Genomic DNA, 20,744 nt, shown 5'->3' with positions numbered 1-20,744 from the left:
AAATGAAATAAAATAAAATACTCCATCCAAAACACAACCAATTTTCCCTTCAGATTTACACCATTTTTACATTGGTTAATGGTTACTCAATTATTGATTAACCAATTCTACGGTTAATGTCGATAATGATTGAATTATTGGTTCACGCGGGGTTACTACATATCAATAAATAGAATTATTATTCCTTAACCAATTTATATAAAGTATAACCCAATTATTGAGGCATGGCTTAACATTTGTTATTTTGGATCACCAACATAACAATAATACCTCAATCAAATCTCCTTTTGGAAGTACTGGTCTGCATGCATATGTATCCTTTTTGTATGGTGATATTAAACTAGTCATGCATATAACACCACCATCTGCGAGTTATGCCACCTCACCTGAAATTTTTAAAATCATCATGCCGGACTATTAATAAAACAACATATGACTGGAAGAAATTGGGGGGAAAATTACCCAACAAAAATATAGCTAGACTCCATAGTAAGGCATGGACGCTTGAACTGGATTGTTATCAGAAGCACTATAGAAGTGATCTGAATGACTATCAACACTCACCCCACTATTCTGAACACTATTGTTTGCATCTTGTGACTTTGTGTAGAAAGAATAGTGATTGATATCATATCCCTTCCAAGTTGGAACATTTAGATTTGGACCAACAGCTAGCAATCATAATGTCTTTGAAGCACTATCATCTGTCAAGATTGTTTCTCTAAACCAACTGATGAAAGTTCTATTGTGCTCTTGCAACAACCTCATCTTGTTCATTTTTGGATGAGTAGCGGTGACATGTTTTTTGTGAACATCTATGTATGGGATGACCTCTGTTATGTTGTTCAATACGTATAGATGAGCTTGTGACAGCTGCTGGCGACCCATGCTTACAACATTGAATCCTCCTGTACCCCTACCTTTAATCCTAGAGTCATGACGACTTTTAGGAACCCCGATTAGTGTTGCGATATTAATATACTCTGAACAAAATTCAATAGCTTCTTTAGGAACATATCGTTCAACAATGCTTGCTTTTGGTTGATATTGATTCTTTGTATATCCTTTCAGCACCTTCATGTACCGCTCAACAGGATACACCCAACGTAAAAGACCGGCCCACAGAACTGAATCTCCCGCACAAGGTGAATTATTAAGTGAATCATGATGTCGAAAAATGTCGGTGGAAAATACATCTCTAATTCACAAAGGATGATGGAAGCCTCATTCTCCAAATTATCCAACTGCTAAGGGTCAATAACCTCGCTACAGATAGCATTAAAGAAAAAACACAAGCGACATATGACAAACCTAACTTTTTAGGCAAGATTGATGTGTCATCATTTTCTCCTATTTATTAACCTTTTTTGTCACCATTTTAATTACTGATTAGCCTTAATTGTCAAATTAATTATACAGTTTTATCATTTGGGTCTACTGGACTAATTTTGTGTTTTTAATTTAATTTCAGGACAATTATAAGCAATTGAGCTTGAATCCGGAATTGGGCTTGGACTTGAAGAGAGCAGACAATTTTATTTTATCAAATCTTGTCTTATCCAGATTTTATCTCATCTAGATATTATTTCATCCAATCTTATCTTATCTTATCTAGATTTTATTTCATCTAGATTTTATTTTATCAAATCTTATCTTATCTTGCCCAGATTTTATTTTATTTATGGGCTTGGACTTAAAACAGATTTGTAAGCTTTGGGGTTGAGAACCTATATAACAGACCAAGGTTTTAGTTTAGAGGTTTCTTTTCGTTTTGGGGAGAAAGAATAATTTTAGGTTTTGCAATTCCAGTTTTTACTATTCACGTGGCAATAAAATTTTGTTTCTGCTTCAATCTGCAATTTCGTTTTCTACTGATTAATGGAAGGCTAAGTCTCCAACGTTGTTTTCTCTTGAGGATCAAGCACAACTCTCTTTGAAGTTTTATTATTACTATTGAATTCTGATTAGTTTTTCCTCTTCACCAATTACTCTGTATTTGTTGCTATTAATCCATGCATGCTTAGTGCTTGATTAATTGTCTCTGCGCTTAATTTACGTTCATGCTTAATGATCAATTTCGTTCATGATTAATTGGTGTATGTGTTGCTTAATCACATAATGACTGCCTTATGTTAAATTTTGCTTAGTAATTTAATTTAGGGTTGGATTAAATGGTTAAACTGATAAAGGATAAATTCTCGTAACCTATGATAAGAGACTTGCTTGTGAATCAAGGGAAAATAACGTGTTTTTAATTCTGATATTTTCTAATTAATATTTGCTCGCTGTTTAATTTACAAAAACAAACAACCCCCCCCCCCCCAATTCGTTACTGCTTTATTACTTTCTGTTATGAACGTTTGGTTGACCATTGCTCGTTGGGAGACGACCTAGGATCACTTTCTAGATACTGCATTTTAATGTTTATTTGATTCAGGTACGACCTCAATCAAATTTGGCGTCGTTGCCGGGGAGCAGTGGGCCAAAGGTTCATAATAGTGTTTAGTTGTTTTGTTTTGTGTAGCATTCTATTTTGAATTTCAGTCGTGTTCCCTGTTTTAGCGACTGTTTCAGTTTTGTGTTTTGCTATGAATAGTGATTAGCGACTGAACTAGCGACTGATTTTGCAATTTAATTAGCGATTTTTGTTTTGATAGTTAGAGTTGTTATTTTTGGCTGATTTTTTGTGTAGTAGCTTCTTTTGATCCATATTTTGTGTGAAAAATACCAAGAGCACTTGGTGTGGCAGTATTTGAGAGAAACAAAAATTTTGGGAACTTGTTTTTAGCAAAACTTAAAACGGCCATAACTTTTGCTCCGGGTATCAGAATGACTATTATTATATATGCATTTGGGGTAGAAAAAATTTTCCCATACTATGACAATCTGCTTTAGCTGGTTAGGGTCTCCCAAACTCCAAAAATCAGCCGTTTACTAAGTTTTTTTTTATTTTTCAAGTATTGTTGTCCTATTTTTCAAAACTTTGCATAGGTAGTTTTCATAGTTAGACTTTGAATTTTTGTTTGAAATTCTTTGTTCTATCTTAAGGTGTTCCTCACAAAATCTTAGTTCATTTTGATATCGTTTGAGTATAGCTATAGTTTTACCCCCTTGTTAGGTGCTTGTTGAGAAACACATTATTTTCTACATATAGTGCATGACTAAGGGCAATCCAGCTGATTTACAACCCTTTGATCCTGAAATAGATAGAACCTTTCATTGATTAGTTAGGCATAGTGTGCATCCTGGTCATTCTGTGCATTATGAGCATTCTGTTGAGGGTGATTCTGAATATTCTGATTTTGAGCATTCCACTACTAATTTTCATACTGAGAATATGGCTCAACCTCCACCTCGTGAGAGGACTCTTAGGGAGATGGTTGCACCTGATTTCACTTATGAAAGCTTGTGCATTCAATATCCTGATGAGGGTGTTCCATATGTTCTCAAGACTGGACTAATACATTTGCTGCCCAAGTTTCATGGTCTTGCAGGTGAAGATCCTCATAAGCATCTTAAGGAGTTCCATATTGTTTGTTCCACCATGAAGCCCCCTGATGTCCAAGAAGATCATATCTTTCTAAAGGCTTTTCCTCATTCTCTAGAGGGAGTGGCAAAAGATTGGCTATACTACCTTGCTCTGAGGTCCATTTTCAGTTGGGATAAGCTTAAGAGGGTGTTCTTGGAGAAATTCTTCCCTGCATCTAGGACCAATGCCATCAGAAAAGACATTTCAAGCATCAGGCAACTTAGTAGAGAAAGCTTGTATGAGTATTGGGAAAGATTCAAGAAATTGTGTGCAAGCTGTCCTCACCACCAGATTTCTGAGCAACTTCTTCTTCAATATTTCTATGAGGGAATTAGCAACAAGGAGGGGAGTATGATTGATGCTGCCAGTGGTGGAGCTCTTGGTGATATGACCCCTGCTGAGGCTAGGAATTTGATTGAGAAGATGGCTTCCAACTCCCAACAATTCAGTGCAAGAAATGATGTTATTGTTCTTAGAGGAGTCCATGAGGTGGCCATGGATTCATCTTCATCTACTAAAAATAAAAAGCTTGAAGGAAAACTTGATGCCTTGGTCAACCTAGTAACTCAGCTTGCCATGAATCATAACTCTACGCATGTTGCAAGAGTCTGTGGTCTATGTTCTTCTGCAGATCACCATACAGATCTCTATCCTTCTTTGCAGCAATCTAGAGTCAATGAGCAACCTGAAGCTTATGCTGCAAACATTTATAATAGACCTCTTCAGCAGCAAAACCAACAGCAGCAAAATAATTATGACCTTTCAAGCAATAGATACAATCCTGGTTGGAGAAATCATCCAAATCTGAGATGGGCAAGTCCTCCACAACAACAACAGCCTGTCCCTCCTTTCCAGATTGCTGCTGGTCCAAGCAAGCCATATGTTCCTCCTCCAATACAGCAGCAGTCACAACAAAGACAACAAGCAACTGAGGCTTCTCCTCAACCTTCCTTAGAAAAGTTAGTGAGGTAAATGACCATCCAGAATATGCAATTTCAGCAAGAGACAAGAGCCTCCATTCAGAGTCTGACAAATCAGATGGGGCAGATGGCTACTTAGTTGAACCAAGCTCAGTCCCAAAATTCTGACAAATTGCCTTCACAAACTGTGCAGAATCCAAAAAATGTGAGTGCCATCACCTTGAGGTCTGGCAACCAAATTCAAGTGCCTCCACCAATAGCAGCACCTGCACCTGAACCTGTCAAGCTTCCTTCTACACCTGAAAAAGAGGATGAGATAGTTGCACAAAAGAGAAAGCTTCCTAACAAAAATTTTCATGCAGGTGGACCTTCTTCTAGTAATTTTGACTTACAACAGCCTCCTATCTCTCTTCCATTCCCACCTAGAGCAATTCCAAACAAAAAAATGGAAGAAGCGGAAAAGGAGATCTTGGAGACCTTCAGGAAAGTAGAGGTGAACATACCTCTGCTAGATGCCATCAAGCAAATTCCAAGATATGCCAAGTTTCTAAAGGAGTTGTGCACCCACAAAAGGAAGCTCAAGGGCAATGAAAGGATTAGCATGGGCAGAAACGTGTCAACATTGATAGGTAAATCTGTTCCTCACATTCTTGAGAAATGTTAGGACCCAGGTACTTTCTGTATACCTTGCATTATTGGGAACAGTAAATTTGAGAATGCCATGCTAGACCTAGGAGCATCAGTTAGTGTCATGCCTCTGTCCATTTTCAATTCTTTATCTCTTGGACCTTTGCAATCTACAGATGTGGTGATTCATTTGGCAAATATAAGTGTTGCTTATTCCGCAGGTTTCATAGAGGATGTGCTGGTTCGGGTTGGTGAACTTATTTTTCCTGTTGATTTTTATGTTTTTAATATGGAAGAGGGATTTTCCCATGGTTTAGTTCCAATTATTTTAGGCAGGCCATTTATGAAAACAGCCCGAACCAAGATAGATGTTTATGCTGGCACATTATCTATGGAATTTGGTGATATTGTTGTTCATTTTAACATTCTTGATGCCATGAAACATCCATATGAGGATCATTCTGTTTTTTGTGCTGAGATAATTGATCAGATTGTTGATGATTATATGTTTGCTTTTGATTATGTTCTTCATGGTAGGAAACATCCATTTTTATCTGATCTGTATACTTGTCATTCCTTATGCATTGAATCTGAATCTGATTTTGAATTTGATCCTGTATCTGATTTTTATGCTGAGAGTGAATTTGAATTTGAGTTTGGTTCTGATTTTCTGGGTGTTGTACCTCTTGATGTTGATTTTTAAGAGTCAGAATGCACTAACCATGTTGTAGGAAGTACATATACTTCTGACTTGCTTTATGAGGTACAAGCTGAGGAACCTTCTTCTTCTCCTACCCTGGTTCCTCCCACTGTTCAGCCACCACCCACACCAGAGTTGAAACCCTTACCAGCAACCCTCAAATATGCTTACTTGGAGGACAAGGAAAAATTCCCAGTGATCATCTCTGCCTCCCTTGATGCAGAGCAAGAGGAGAAGTTGTTGCTAGTGCTCAAGAAGCACAAGAAGGTCATTGGATGGACTTTAATAGACATTCCTAGTATTAGCCCATCTACCTGCATGCATAGGATACTTTTAGAGGATGGAGCTAAGCCAGTGAGGCAGCCACAGCGGCGACTCAATCTTGTCATTCTAGATGTGATGAAAAAGGAGGTGACCAAGCTCTTACAAGCTGGAATCATCTACCCCATTTCTGATAAGGGATTAAAAGTTTGTTAGTGAAAATTAATTCACCCCTTCTTAAGATAACTGAGGCCATTTGTCCAACAAGTGGTATCAGAGCAGGTTCTTGTTTAAAGTTTAAAAACTTCAAGAATAGATATGGCCTCATCCAACTTTCCATTTCTTGAGGGAAATTCTATTAATAGGCCTCTTATGTTCAATGGCGAGGGTTATCACTATTGAAAAACCCGAATGCAGATCTTTATTGAAGCCATAGATTTAAATATATGGGAAGCCATTAAAGTTGGTCCCTTTATTCCTACAAAGGTAGTGGAAATGCAACTATAGAAAAACCAAGAGAAGAATGGAATGATGATGAAAGAAGAAAGGTTCAATACAATTTAAAGGCCAAAAATATAATCACTTCTGCATTAGGCATGGATGAATATTTTAGAGTCTCAAATCGTAAAAATGAAAAAGAAATGTGGGATACATTGCAAGTAACCTATAAAGGCACAACTGATGTCAAGAGATCTAGAATAAACACTCTCACATATGAATATGAACTGTTCAGAATGTTTCAATATGAGACCATAGAAGATATGCAGAAGAGATTTACTCATATAGTTTGCATCATTGGGAAAAATATTTCCTAATGAAGATCTTATTAACAAAGTGTTGAGATGTTTAAGCAGGAAATGACAACCAAAAGTAACAGCAATTGCAGAATCAAGAGATCTCACTAATATGTCTCTTGCCACTCTTTTTGGAAAACTTCAAGAACATGAAATGGAACTTATGAGACTCCATCAACACGAAGAGAATGATATAAAGAGAAAAGGAATAGCAGTCAGTGCCTCATCATCTTCTATTCAAGAAGAAAGTGACAAAGAGGACTTGACTGGAATAGAAGAAGATGATGATTTCAGATTCTTTATGAAGAGGTTCAATAAATTTCTGGAAAACAAAAGAAATAAAAGGGAATCAAACATCAATCCAAAGAAGAAAGAAAAAGATTCCTCGTTAGCCCCAAAATTCTATGAAAGCGATCAACCTGGGCCATGAGATTCGATTGTCTTGTCTTTAAAAGAAGAATGGAAAAATCTGACAAGAGGAATCTCAAAGAAAAGAAAGCATAAATCACTTGGGAAGATAATGACATAAATTCTTCAAGTGATTCAGAAAAATAAAATCATAAATATGAGTCTTATGTTGAAAGACTATGAAAGCGGAGAAGAACAAAGTTGATACATTGATAGCAATTTCTCCAAACACATGGCGGGAGATGCATCAGAGTTTATTCATATTTCTCCCAAAGATAGTAAATATGTGATCTATGGAGACAACGAACAAAGGCCACTTGATCAACAAGTCCAACTAGTGGTATCAATGATACTGAAAAGGTCACTTGTCTTTGATTAATTACTTTTGATTTTCTTTTTTGCCTATGATTGTTAACTCTTGATTGAATTTTGATGCTTGTTTTCTGCTTAAATGTTGATTGTCTTTGATGATTTTTTTTAATGAGTTTTTGATTGTGTTTGTGATTGATGATTGATTATGTTTGATTGTAAGTATTTGATTGTGTTTTTGATTGATGTGTTATTGTGTCTTGATTTTGCTTGATTAATATTGTATGCTTGTTAGTATAATTGATTGATAGAGTTAGATGATGTTCTTAGATAATAGAAATAGGTAATTTTTAGGAGAAAAGCCTTGTTTGGTGTTCTAGTAATCGATTACCATCACGTGTAATCGATTACACAAGAACAGGTAGCCTGTAATCGATTACAGATCCTTGTAATCGATTACCAGTAAGCAGTATGATCCTGTAATTGATTACCATTCGTCCTCCACTATAAATAACATGTGTTTCAAATGTTGCAGCCACGAAACTCACGACTGCGACACCCCCTTTTCTCCCAAACTTCAAATCTTCATATCTTCTTCGTTTCTTAACCAAATCACGTCCCACAAATCCCAAACTTCATCTTTTTCAATCCTCTTTCGATTCCTCCGATTGAAATTCTTCAAAAACTCATCAAATGGAAGAATCATAGAAAAAGTGAAAGGGAACATCCTCCACCACCGTCCCTGCTGCCCATCGACGCCACCAACCATTTGAAGCACCCACAGCACCAGTTCCTCCTTCCTTGTCATCTCCATGATCATCTACTCTATTTTCTTCAGATGATCAACATCTAAGGTACTCTTCCCAATTTTCTTCTAGGATCATCTTAGACCCTAAGTACCTAGACAAAGACTTCTTCGATGGTGAGACATTTGACTGCTATCAAGTGTTTCAAAATTCTGGATTAGTTGATTTTATGTCCTTAAAATTGTCTTATTATCCTGAACTAGTTAGAGTCTTTTACAGTAATTTAAAAATTCAGGATGGTACGATTCACTCTGAGGTGCATGGTATTTATATGATCATTGATCAATCTCTATTCTTTTTATTAACTAAATTACCCAGTCAAGGTGCACCTTTTGAGGGCACCATTGTTGATGACTGGAAGTTTGATTATTCTAGTCATGATACTCGTTGTATGGTCTGTAATGACCAGGCTGATATGACTGGTAGATTGCTTGCCGGATCATTAACCTTTGATTGCCGCATCATGCATTACATCATAGTTAGAATTTCATTTCCCCGTTCTTCTAACCTGGCTCAAGCTTCCGAGGAGGACTTGATTTTGATTTGGGCTTTCCTTGCCGGTCGTCAGATCGACTGGGTTCACTTGGTTAGGTACCAAATGCATAAGGCATTACAAACCAATGCACCTCTTCCGTATCCTCAGCTAGTCACTCATTTCCTTCATCATTTTCAAATTTCTCTTGATGATGAACCTTTTGTTCAAGTTAAGAGATCTTTTGCCATTGGTGCTAGTGCGGTAGCGACTTTTGGGTACCATAAGGATATGGATGGACAGTGGCTTAGGAAACAAGATGTACAACAATCAATCCCTAATGAGTGCACTCCGTCACCTCCGCCATAGAGAGATACTTCCTCTGATCTTATGAATGAAGTTCTTTCTGAGTTGCGTGGCCTTCGTACATTTTTCGGTGCATGTTTCGATGCCATGGATAGTCGCATAGATGCTATTAATGCTCGTTTCGACAACGTGGGCACCTGTATTACTCAGCTTGAAGATGACATGGGCTTCATTCGCCATTGTTTTGATCCCCCGGTTGATCCAGAGTTCTTTTTACTATTTACTCGAGTTAGCTATTTCAGCTGTGTATTATGGCTTTTATTGCTTTCGTTATTGTTTTAATAGACTTTTATTATGGTTGGTCATTTCTAGACTCTGTGTTTGATTACTTTTTGAACTCTGCATTGGTTTTTTAAGACTTTGTGTTGGTTAGCTTTGGTTTATGAATGTCTTTGTTTTGATATTCTTTGTATTACTTAGTTCTTTTCTTTACACGTTTTTGGCTTTTTGATGTTGCAAAAGGGGGAGAGAACAAGAACATGGGTAGTAAGAAATTATTAGAATTTATCAACTTAGGCATAAACTCCAAAAGATAGGGGGAGTAAGGGTTGTGTGTACGCATTATCAAATTTTATGTTAGTTCGTCTTGATTTCAGGATAATTGTCATCATCAAAAAGGGGGAGATTGTAAAAGCAAAGATATTTTGATGTTTTCATGATGTCAAAGGAACGCGCTTCTCAAGTTTTATTCAAGACAAGAATCCAAGATATCCAAGAAATTCAAGAAATATGATCAAGATAATTCCTAGAGTCTTAGGAAGAAAATTCCAAGTTGAAACATCAAAAGGTTTGGCCAAAGGATTTAACTTAAAATGTTTTTTAAAGAGTTTTACTCTTTGGTAATTGATTACCAGAAGATGTAATTGATTACCAGTGGCCAATGTGCCTTCTGAAAAGCTTTTAAATGTTTTAAATGTTTTAGAAAGCATGTAATCGATTACACATGACTTGTAATCAATTACCAGAGGTTTAGAATGTTTTAAAACAGCAATAAGAAATTTGAATTTAAATTTCAAAGTTGAGTAATCGATTACAGTAAGTTGGTAATCGATTACAGTAAGTTGATAATCGATTACTAGTGTTTAAATATTCAAATTTCAAATGAAAAGAGTCATAACTCTTCAGAAGTAACTGTGTAATCGATTACACCATTATTGTAATCGATTACCAGTAAGGATTTTTGAATATAACTCCCAACAGTCACATATTTTCAAATGTTTTTGAATGGCCATCAAAGGCCTATATATAAGTGACTTGGGATACGAAAATTCTAGAGAGTTTTGCTTGTTCAAAATGTCTTATCCTCTCAAATGGAAAAGAGAGAGATTCCAAGAGAACTTCATTGCCAAATGCTCTCTCAAAAGAAACTCTTGGGCAAACACTTGCAAATCCATTAAGAGTTCATCCATGGACTTCAATTGTAATATCCTTCTCTTCAAGAGAGAATTCCTCTTCTTTCTTCTTATACAAAGAGAGTGATTAAGGGACCGAGGGTCTCTTAAGTTGTAAGAATTCCTGAACACAAGGGATGGGTTGTCCCTGTGTGGTTCAGAAGTTGTAAAGGAATTTACAAAGAAAGGAAAATCTCAAGTGGGTTGCTTGAGTACTGGACGTAGGCACGGACTTTGCCGAAACTGTGTTTGCATTCTCTCTTCCCTTATCTCATGTATTATTGCAATCAATTTTGTCTTGCATGTTTAAAGAACATTATTAAATTGATTGTTGTTTCTTCTTCTACATTATGAGCCTATCATTTAGAAGGGGGTTAAAAGTTTGTTAGTGAAAATTAATTCACCCTTTCTTAAGATAACTGAGGTCATTTGTCCAACAAAATCTTCGATGCCTTGTGTATACTGTCTTCTTTCCATGTTTAAGTTAAATGTAACTGATGTTTTTCTCACAAATAGGACATGTGTGGTGTCTTTTCACAATATATCCGCTCAAATTCCCATAAGCCAATGCAAAATATCATTGCACATAACCTGAAGGTTTGTTGAACAATCTCATCATACACATCAACCCCTTCAACCCACAATTTTTTCAAGTCTTCAATTAAGGGAGTCAGATACACATCAATATCATTTCCTGGTTGTCTTGGACCTACTATCATCATAGACAGCATTATGTATTTTCGCTTCATGCACAACTAAGGAGGAAGGTTGTAAATCATTAGCAAAATAGGCCATGAACTATGGCTGGTGGTCAAGTTTTTGAAAGGATTCATTCCGTCTGAAGTAAGAGCAAGCCTTAGGTTTTTGGGATCTTGTCCAAATTCTGGATACAACCGATCAATTTTCTCTCACAGTGGAGAATTAGCTGGATGTCAAAGTAAACCATCAATTATTCTCCCATATGCATGCCATCGAAGGTATTTTGCATCCTCCGCATTAGCAAACAATCTCTTAAACCTTGGTATTATTGGAAGATACCAACAAACCATTGCTGGATGATTGTTTTTTGTGCTGCCATCATCACTACATTGGTCATTGTTCAGTTTGTAGCGTGATACCCCACATGTTGGGCAATTGTGCATTTCCGCAAAATGATTTCTGTACAAAATACAGTCATTAGGGCATGCATGAATTTTCTGGTACTCCATTCTCACGGGACACAATATTTTCTTTGCCTCGTAGTGACTCTTCAGTAACATGTTATCCTTAGGAAGCATATTTTTCAACAACACAAGCAATTCAGTGAAGCTTTTGTCACTCCACCCAAATCTGGCCTTCAAGTTGACCAAAGATAACACCGCTAATAACCGAGTGAAGGTTGTGCATCCCAAATACAAAGGCATCTTTGAATCTGTTTGTAATTTTTCATAATAACTTGCATGAGCTTGCCGAAAACCTTCTTGACCAAGATTGTGTATCATGTCTTCCATACGATATGTTGGTTGTGCATCATTTGACTCAGTGTCAGCGGCAGTTGACATTTGTGCCAATTCACCATGCCATATCCAATTTGTGTAAGTCGGACTGATGCCTTCACATATAAGATGTGATCTAATGTCATTCACTGACTGACGTCTCCCATTGACACATTTAACACAAGGACAAAAATATTTTCCACGTAGTGCTAATCCATTTTGTTGTGCAAAATGCAAGAAACTTTCAACCCCATTCTGATACTCGTCACTTATGAGCGGTGCTTTAATCCAACTTTGATCTATGTTTTCTAGTTTGTGATACCGAGTACGTTATCATATATGCATGAAATCTAACTTTTTTCATATTAAGGTAAGGCCTTATCCCATTCAAGAACACCCTTTTTTACTTCATTCATTCGTACAAGTTAAGTACGTTATGATAAATTTGATGAAATTTTGGCAGCATTTCGCATTGGTCTCCAAGTACATGAAATGAAAGCGGTCACATCAGCTGACCATGATCAAGTATGCACCTAGAGAATAAAGCAATATGCAAAAATTGAAATGTCATCAAATCTAACACAACATACATAACCTATGACTGTGAATGAAGTAAAAAAATGAGTGTTCCCAAACAGTCAAAATGAACAATTCAAGATTCAAAACAATGATTAATCCAAATTGTTCGTATTAATCACTGTATTGAACCTCAAACGAGAATCTAAGGTTCACTCATCATGCATACAATTTTAATAATAAACAAAATTGATATATTAAGACAATTGTTATACCCAAAATTAGGTGGAATACCAACATACATACCTTAGTGCAGTGATAGTAGCTTAAAAAGTGTATGAATGTATCTTCCCTGAATCAACAACAAGATAAACGCGCGTTAACTCCAAACTACTATCAAATAGTATTACCTACAACCAATAGGAGGCGATAGGTGTAGGTGAGAAACATAAGCAATAATGTTGAATACATTGAAATGTATATATTCTTATCTAACATTATGTATTATGTAGCAATGCATCGGTTTTTACTAGTGTTGATGACACTATTGATGACAGTGATGGTACAGGTAAATAATCCTCAGTCAGTGTTGCAACATACAACAGACCTAAACTACAACTTAAAAAAAAGGATCAAGCATTTTAATAAGTTTCTCTACAAATTCTACCATCAAAGTATTGGATATAAGTAACCCATGCTTAATTAAAATAGCCTCCATTAAACAATATGTCCTTTTGACGTGTCCTTTGATCAATTGTTACCAACATTGCTAGTAGTTTTGGGCATAGCAATCATAACATCGAAAAGGCCAATGTAGTGACCGTGGCAATAACTGCAACAAAGGATAATATTTTGCAACGTTGGAGTCAAACAGACTAATGTAGAGTGAGGTTTGGTGAAACAAAAAGAAGTGCCACAAAAATTATGACCATTTTGACAAAGGCAAGACATAGGATTGAGGTTTAGCCTATTGTTGAAAGTAAACAATTCTCTAACACTATGAACCAAGATATTTTACAAAGGTTCTTAAAGACATATATGAATGAACAGAAGTCAGAGCTGTTAGAAAAGAAGTCAGAATTGTTGACCAAAATGGAAATTTTCGACAATAATCATGGTTAGTTTTTACGGAGGGAACATAACTACCCTACATTGTTCTCCATATGCTGACATTATTATTGTTGACTTAAATTGACTCGATGTCACTATTCATTACAAGAAAATAAAATTTATCAACAATATCCTTTGGAACATAACCACCTCCTATGGGAAGCACATTCTTTTCAACAGATTAGAGAATCGAGTTAGCTAAATCTCTAATCTGGTTGCCCTTCTATTAGTCTGAATAATCTTTAGCATCTTGTAATTATCACAATTATTCTAATGTGTGTTTAGATTGGCTTTAAAATCATGTTGGAGCATGGTGAGGTGGGTCAAACTTGATTTTGAATTTTAATGGAAAAAATGGTTGATTTTGTCTAATTTACTTCATAATCAATTTCGTAAAATCAAATTTCATTCACAATCAATTTTTCCACCGTAACTCCTAGCACACACCCTAGTTGATGGCTTAGTGTTACTATTGTATCAGAGGTGGTGGAGACTTGTTTTGGCTTGTATCTCTTATAGCACTATTTTAGCACAATTATTTGAAGTGAGATTTTCATTTTGTAATTTAATTTCTTAATTTTAGCTAATGTATACTTAATTTTAAATTCCTCCTTGTAAGTAATGAGGTACATGATAGAGGATTTCATGGACCAAATCAAGCAGGCTGGGGGTTTTGAGAGCCTTGTGAAGATGTCTGAAAAGAGTGGGTTGTTTCATTCTAAACCTCCTGACCTTGACATTCCTATGAAAGCTAATAATTCAAGAAAGATTTGTAATAACTCACCTGTAGTAACAATGAGTAACCCACGTTATAGTAAGCAACAATCAGACTCTAACTGTTGTGATGAAAGAAAAAGTTTGGAGGACGCATTTTTTAGAGATTACAAGCAATGCAAACATGAGCATCCTAGGAGCCATTATTACCGAAAAGATCAACAGAATGTTGACCGAGGGAAATTTCATAGAGATTGTCCTTCTATTATCACAGAAAAGCACTCAAGTCAGAGTCGGTCGCATGAGCATAGTAGTCATAACAAACAGGATTACTACTCAAATAAAAAGAAGCAGGATAACTCATCTAGAATCAGAGATGGGTGGCAAAAGGACACTCACAGGAGTCATATTTCAGATTCTTTCCTGAATAATGCATTTTCATATTGATACAATCCTTCAGAATCTCTTGAGATCTGTGAGGATGATATCTCCTCGGACTCTAAATATATCAAGTCAGTTAGCCTTTACGACAAAGAAATTTATTAGCATTGTCTTGGTCAGAACTGTGAAGACACTACACCTGTTGTGGCTTGTGGGTAAGTTTTGCTAGTTACATTTCCTATTTAGAGGTTAAATTTATATAAATTTTAATGTGAAGTTCTACTGTTAACGTGGCTTCTTTGCATAACTTTGCAGTAATAACTTATCAAGCTCCAGCAATTTATCAATGCATCCTCCTTTGTATCCTTAAATTGTGCAAGTGCATCTAAGCAAGCTTTCCTTGGAGAGATTTTATTATTGTTGTTGTTGTTAGTGTATTATTTATTTTTCCTCTCAAGACTCAAGAGAATTAGCAATAAAATGCCAATTATGTCAACCAAATTAGAATCTATTACATCCATAGATTTTTGTACTTTACTCTTATGATTGTTTTACTTAACAAAAAAAGAGTTTTTGAATCAATTATGGTCATGCATGTGGCGTGCTAGAGCTAGGAAAATGAAACAGTTTGGATAATGTTTTTCTTTGGATATTTAATTATTTAACTACTACTAGATCAATTATATATAGTTTTTAATATCTTACAAAGGCTTTAGGTATTAAGGTGAAGCAACTGTAGAGGCACCTAAATATTCTATATTTTTTCTTTTTTGGAAATGAATGTTATATCTGTCTTTGTGTCTCACTTGGGAGTGATTGTTTTTGAACCTGTTTGAACTTCAGGGATTTTTTTATCAACTTCCTTGTTGTGTTCTCTTCCAATCACTTGCTCCTAACCTTAGCATAGAATTTGCCAAGGTTGGTCAAGCTTTGTCATTATTTAGCCTTTTATTTATTCTAAGAAAATGTATTGTGTATTAATGCTTTTGGTTCGTTTAATTCTTGCTTTGATTTTAGAATGGCTTGAAATAATAGAATCTTTCAATTTCTGCCTGAATTCTTTTGCTCTTTTTAAATACTTGCTTCTTCAGAGTGACAGATTCTTTAATTGGCTCACTAGGTTTCTTCCTTGTTTAGTAGAAGAGATTCAACAAAAATGATATCAAGTTCTGATAAGTAAACCCTTATGCATGTCCAAACACACGATCCATATTATAAATGTGTAGAAGCAAGCTTCATGATGAATCAAGATTGATTCAAAGAAGTTTTGATGATAACAAAGGTGATGACAAAAAGCTCAAAGATCAAGAACAATTCATGATAACAAAGATGATGATCTCAAGAATCATAGAATGAGTTCAAGATGTTCAAGATTGAATCAAGAACACTTCAAGGTTCAAGAGAAAATTTGATTTCAAGAATCAAGATTCAAGAATCAAGAGAAGAATTAATCAAGATAAGTATGAAAAAGTTTTTTCAAAAACTGAGTAGCACATGGATTTTTCTCAAAACATGTTTACCAAAGAGTTTTTACTCTCTGGTAATCGATTATCAAATTATTGTAATCGATTACCAGTAAGCAAAATGGTTTTCAAAAAGCTTTCAACTAAATTTACAACGTTCCAATTGATTTCAAAAAGTTGTAATCGATTACAATGTTTTGGTAATCGATTACCAGTGTGCTTGAACGTTGAAATTCAAATTCAAATGTGAAGAGTCACATTCTTTCACAAAAAAGCTTTGTGTAATCGATTACACTGATTTGGTAATCGATTACCAATGATAGTTTCTGAACAAATCAAAAGGTGTAACTCTTCAAATAGTTTTTGACTTTTTCAAATTGGTTTTAAGTTTTTCTAAAAGTCATAACTCTTCTAATGGTTCTCTTGACCAGACATGAAGAGTCTATAAAAGCAAGGCTTTGTTTTACATTCCATCATTCATTCAATCAATCATTCTACACATCCATCCTTTCCAATTCATTCTTTATACAAGCAATTTTTCCACATTGATTTATGAGTCTCTTTGAACTTCTTCTTCTTCTTCCTTTGCAAAATCTTTCTAAAGTTTTCTGGTTTTCCAAACCTTGAAAACAAAAGTGTGCTATTCATCTTTTTCATTCTCTTCTCCCTTTGCCAAAAAGAATTCGCCAAGGACTAACTGCCTGAATTTTTTTTGTGTCTCTCTTCTCCCTTTTCCAAAAGAACAAAGGACTAATCACCTAAATTCTTTTGTGTCTCTCTTCTCCCTTGTCAAAGAATTCAAAATGACACAGTCTAAGAATTCTTTTGATTCTTCCCTTTCCCTTATACAAAATTTTTCAAAGGACTAACCGCCTGAGAATTCTTTTGTATCCCCATTCACAAAGTTTCAAAGGTTTAACCGCCTGAGTTCTTTTTCTTAATACATTGGAGAGTACATCCATTGTGGTACAAGTAGAGGGTACATCTACTTGGGTTGTTGACTGAGAACAAGAAAGGGTACATCTCTTGTGGATCAGTTCTAGTGGAGGGTACATCCACTAGGTTCAAAGAGAACAAGGGAGGATACATCCCTTGTGGATCTTTGCTTGTAAAAGGATTTTTACAAGGTTGAAAAGAAATCTCAAGGACCGCAGGTCGCTTGGGGACTGGATGTAGGCACGGGTTGTTGCCGAACCAGTATAAAAACTCGTGTGTTTGTCTCCTTCTTCCCTACTCTTTTACTTTCCGTTGTGCATTTTAATTTCCGCTTTTACTTTTGGTTAAGTTTCTCTTCTACTCCTTATTCTCTTAACAACATAAGTAAAATCCTTAGAAGAGTAAATTTTTAATTAGTAAAGGTTTAGGAATAATTAATTCAACCCCCCTTTCTTAATTATTCTGAGGTCACTCTATCCAACAAAATTATCTTGGTTTTTGTTACTTTGCTTATCATGGTGCTTAGAAACTTTTCTCTGTTTGATTTGTTTGATAAAACCTTTCATTTAACTTTGATGGCAATAAGTGTTTTTTCAATACTGGTTTGCTCTTGTTCTCTTGGTCTCTGTCAGTATTTGATGGTTTAGAGTGTTGATGGGCCAAAGCCTAGAGTGTGACGCTACAAGGCATAGCAATAGACATTGTTGGCAAGAACAAGTATGGAATGTTATTTGAAGTTGTTCTGTACCCAATTTTATAGGATAGATTTTATGATTACTGATTAGTCTTGCCAGATATGGAATGTTTGTTTCTCATATTACAAATTTTCACAGAAGTAATGGTCATGGTCTGTGAGATAGTGAAATTCACTATTACTTTATCATAGTTTTCATTTTTACACTACACGATGATTCTTGGAAGCAGCATAGGTGAATTTACTTGATATATTTAATTATTGATTGCACAACACTCTTTGTCTAGTTTTAGACTGAGAAATTTAGTAGTAATGTATCATAGTAGATAGGAAGAAGATCAAGAACAAGCATCATATTGGGAGAAAGTGACGATAAATGCACATGGTTATTTGTGATAAAGACATTTTATTGACATTAGTATGGACAGTTTAGAGGTAGAATTACTTATTATTGAGAAATTTCATGGCTTCAGAAGGTTGATGTTTGGTCTCTATAGTCTTTATAGTGTATTTGGACTTATAAAAGTTATGCATTTATGACTAAAGACATTGATGTTTTGGGTGTGGCACAAGATGACAGCCCAAGTTCTATGCATGCACTAGCCCTAGTTCCAAACACACGATCCATATTTTTAATTTTATATATTAACAAACACCCTATGTTTTTAGTATCTGCTAATCAGTTTTGTTTCGTGGGTGGTATAGAATACAAGTCAATATGTGCGTGCAGAATAATAGGATTAGAAAGAGTTCGATGACTAACTTTGGTTGACAGAGACAGTAAAATCAAGTTTGGGTACAATAAATTGAAATCTGGTTTGCATTAATTACAAAAAAAGAAGCAAACAGAGGATATTATTTTCCTCACAGCTAAGAAAGACAAGGAGCTGGATGAGTTGATTAAATTGGAAGATGAAGTGTGGCTGCAAAGATCAACACACATTTCGTCAGAAGGGGGAGATACAAACACAAATTCTTCCATAGAAAAACTTCTCAAAGGAATCAAAGAAATAAGATCAACAAAATAAGGAATGATGGAGGGATGGTTTTTCATGATGAAGATAATATTGAAAAGGGTCTCACCTCTCACTTTGAAGCAACCTCTAAATGTTGTGATCCAAAAACTATAAATGAGGTGGCTGAACTAGTAGAGGGAACACTGGATGATGAGATGAGGGAGATCATGAACAAAGATTTTACTAAGGAAGAAGTAAAATAGGCATTATTTAAAATGTATCTGGCGCATTGTAGGAGATGGTGTAATAAAAAAGCAGTAAAAGTATCGAATTAGAATGCAGACCTAAGTAAAATAAATAAAACACTTATTGTGCTAATCCCTAAAGTCTAGAAGCCTAAGTTTAGGGCCATAAGCCTTTGTAATGTAATTTTCAAGGTCATTACAGAGGATATTGCAAATAGGATGAAAATTGTTTTGCCCTCTTTGATTGGTGAATCTCAAAGTACTTTGTGTCGGATAAGTTAATAACAGATAACAATATCATAACTTTTGAACGTTTTCATGATATGAAGCAAAAGAAGAAAGGGACGAAAGGGATTATGGCTCTAAAGTTACACGACTTAAAACACTATGATAGGGTGGAGTGGGATTTTATCTCCACAATGCTTCAAAATATGGTTTTTGATAAGCATGAAGACCCAAATGACAGGCCCAAAAGGAGGACCAAACCACATCAAAATTTGAAGGATTATTTCTAAGGGAGTTTTTGCACCAAATCTGTTATTTGGTAGTACTCCACTATGTTATAATCAGCAGTCATCAATTCTGTTACAAATGCTTTGTGCTTTTGGCAATTTTGTTATTTCCTATAGTGCTCTATTAGTGCATAGGTGATCCATATGACCCAGACAGTCATTAGACTCTCATCTTTCATCACATAGTTCTTAAGGTCTAACCTTGTGAATGTGTGTATTTTCCGACAGACGAGAACCTGGATGCGAGATACGGTGGGTATATGCTAGTTCAGGAAGAATATTATTAATATTATTATCCAAAAAAACCTGTGGAAAGTTATTCCAATAATGACAAAATGACTAAATGAGACCCTACACTAGTACTATCCCATTACCCATACAGACAAACAAGAAAGAAAAAAAGGGAATGAATCCATTCAAGAAAATCATACATAAAACAAGTAGTGTCTTACTAGTTACTGGGTTGTGGACTTTGACTGAAGTGAAACATGGACATGAAGCAACTTGGTATATTGGGTGCCAAAATTTATAAAAGAAATACTATTGTTTTAACTTAAGAATACTACTATTAAATGACTATTCTGAAATGAATATGAAAGAAGGGTGAAAGCAATTAGTAGAAAAAGCAAACCTTGTGCTTTACGGAATCTATATATTCGTGTGGATTGTTGTAACTGTTGGCTTTGCTTTTAATGCCTGCAATAACTGTGTCTGTGTGCTCCAACTACGCCAACTTCAACTGTGAACTAAACCTTCCCACTTCACCTTAATTTCCCTGCTTGCAATCAACACACATAAATGAGTTATACTATAACAAGCAACCTATGCAATTAAAAAGCGTTTATTTGAAAGACATGTTGTGAACCACAACTAGCTAACTATAGGCAACCAAAACGTTTGACCCTATAGTAGCCACACGCATAAGCTAGCACTATGCGCTTTCAATTATTTTCAGCTAGCTGCCATAGACTCTTAGTGTAATGGATGGCATTACATTTATAGCCAGCTAACCTAAAACTGGTTTAAGTTAGCTTCCAAACACTAGCTTCTTTAAAGACAATACACTGGTATGGGAATGTGATATTGATGAAGCAATGAAGCTATATATATATATATATATATATATATATATATATATATATATCCAGCTAACCTAAAA

General features: G+C 35.4%; 1 non-coding gene across 1 annotated transcript; it reads right to left on the bottom strand.

The window, feature by feature from the left end:
* Nucleotides 1-3,715: 3,715 nt before the first annotated feature.
* On the bottom strand, nucleotides 3,716-3,822 carry LOC113000003 (small nucleolar RNA R71). The gene has a single exon (XR_003265276.1). It is a non-coding gene; the product is annotated as a small nucleolar RNA R71 (small nucleolar RNA).
* Nucleotides 3,823-20,744: the final 16,922 nt, after the last annotated feature.

The sequence above is a fragment of the Glycine max genome, chromosome 17, assembly GCF_000004515.6.
Source record: "Glycine max cultivar Williams 82 chromosome 17, Glycine_max_v4.0, whole genome shotgun sequence".
Lineage (NCBI taxonomy): Eukaryota > Viridiplantae > Streptophyta > Magnoliopsida > Fabales > Fabaceae > Glycine > Glycine max.
This window is presented reverse-complemented; position numbering and strand designations above follow the sequence as displayed.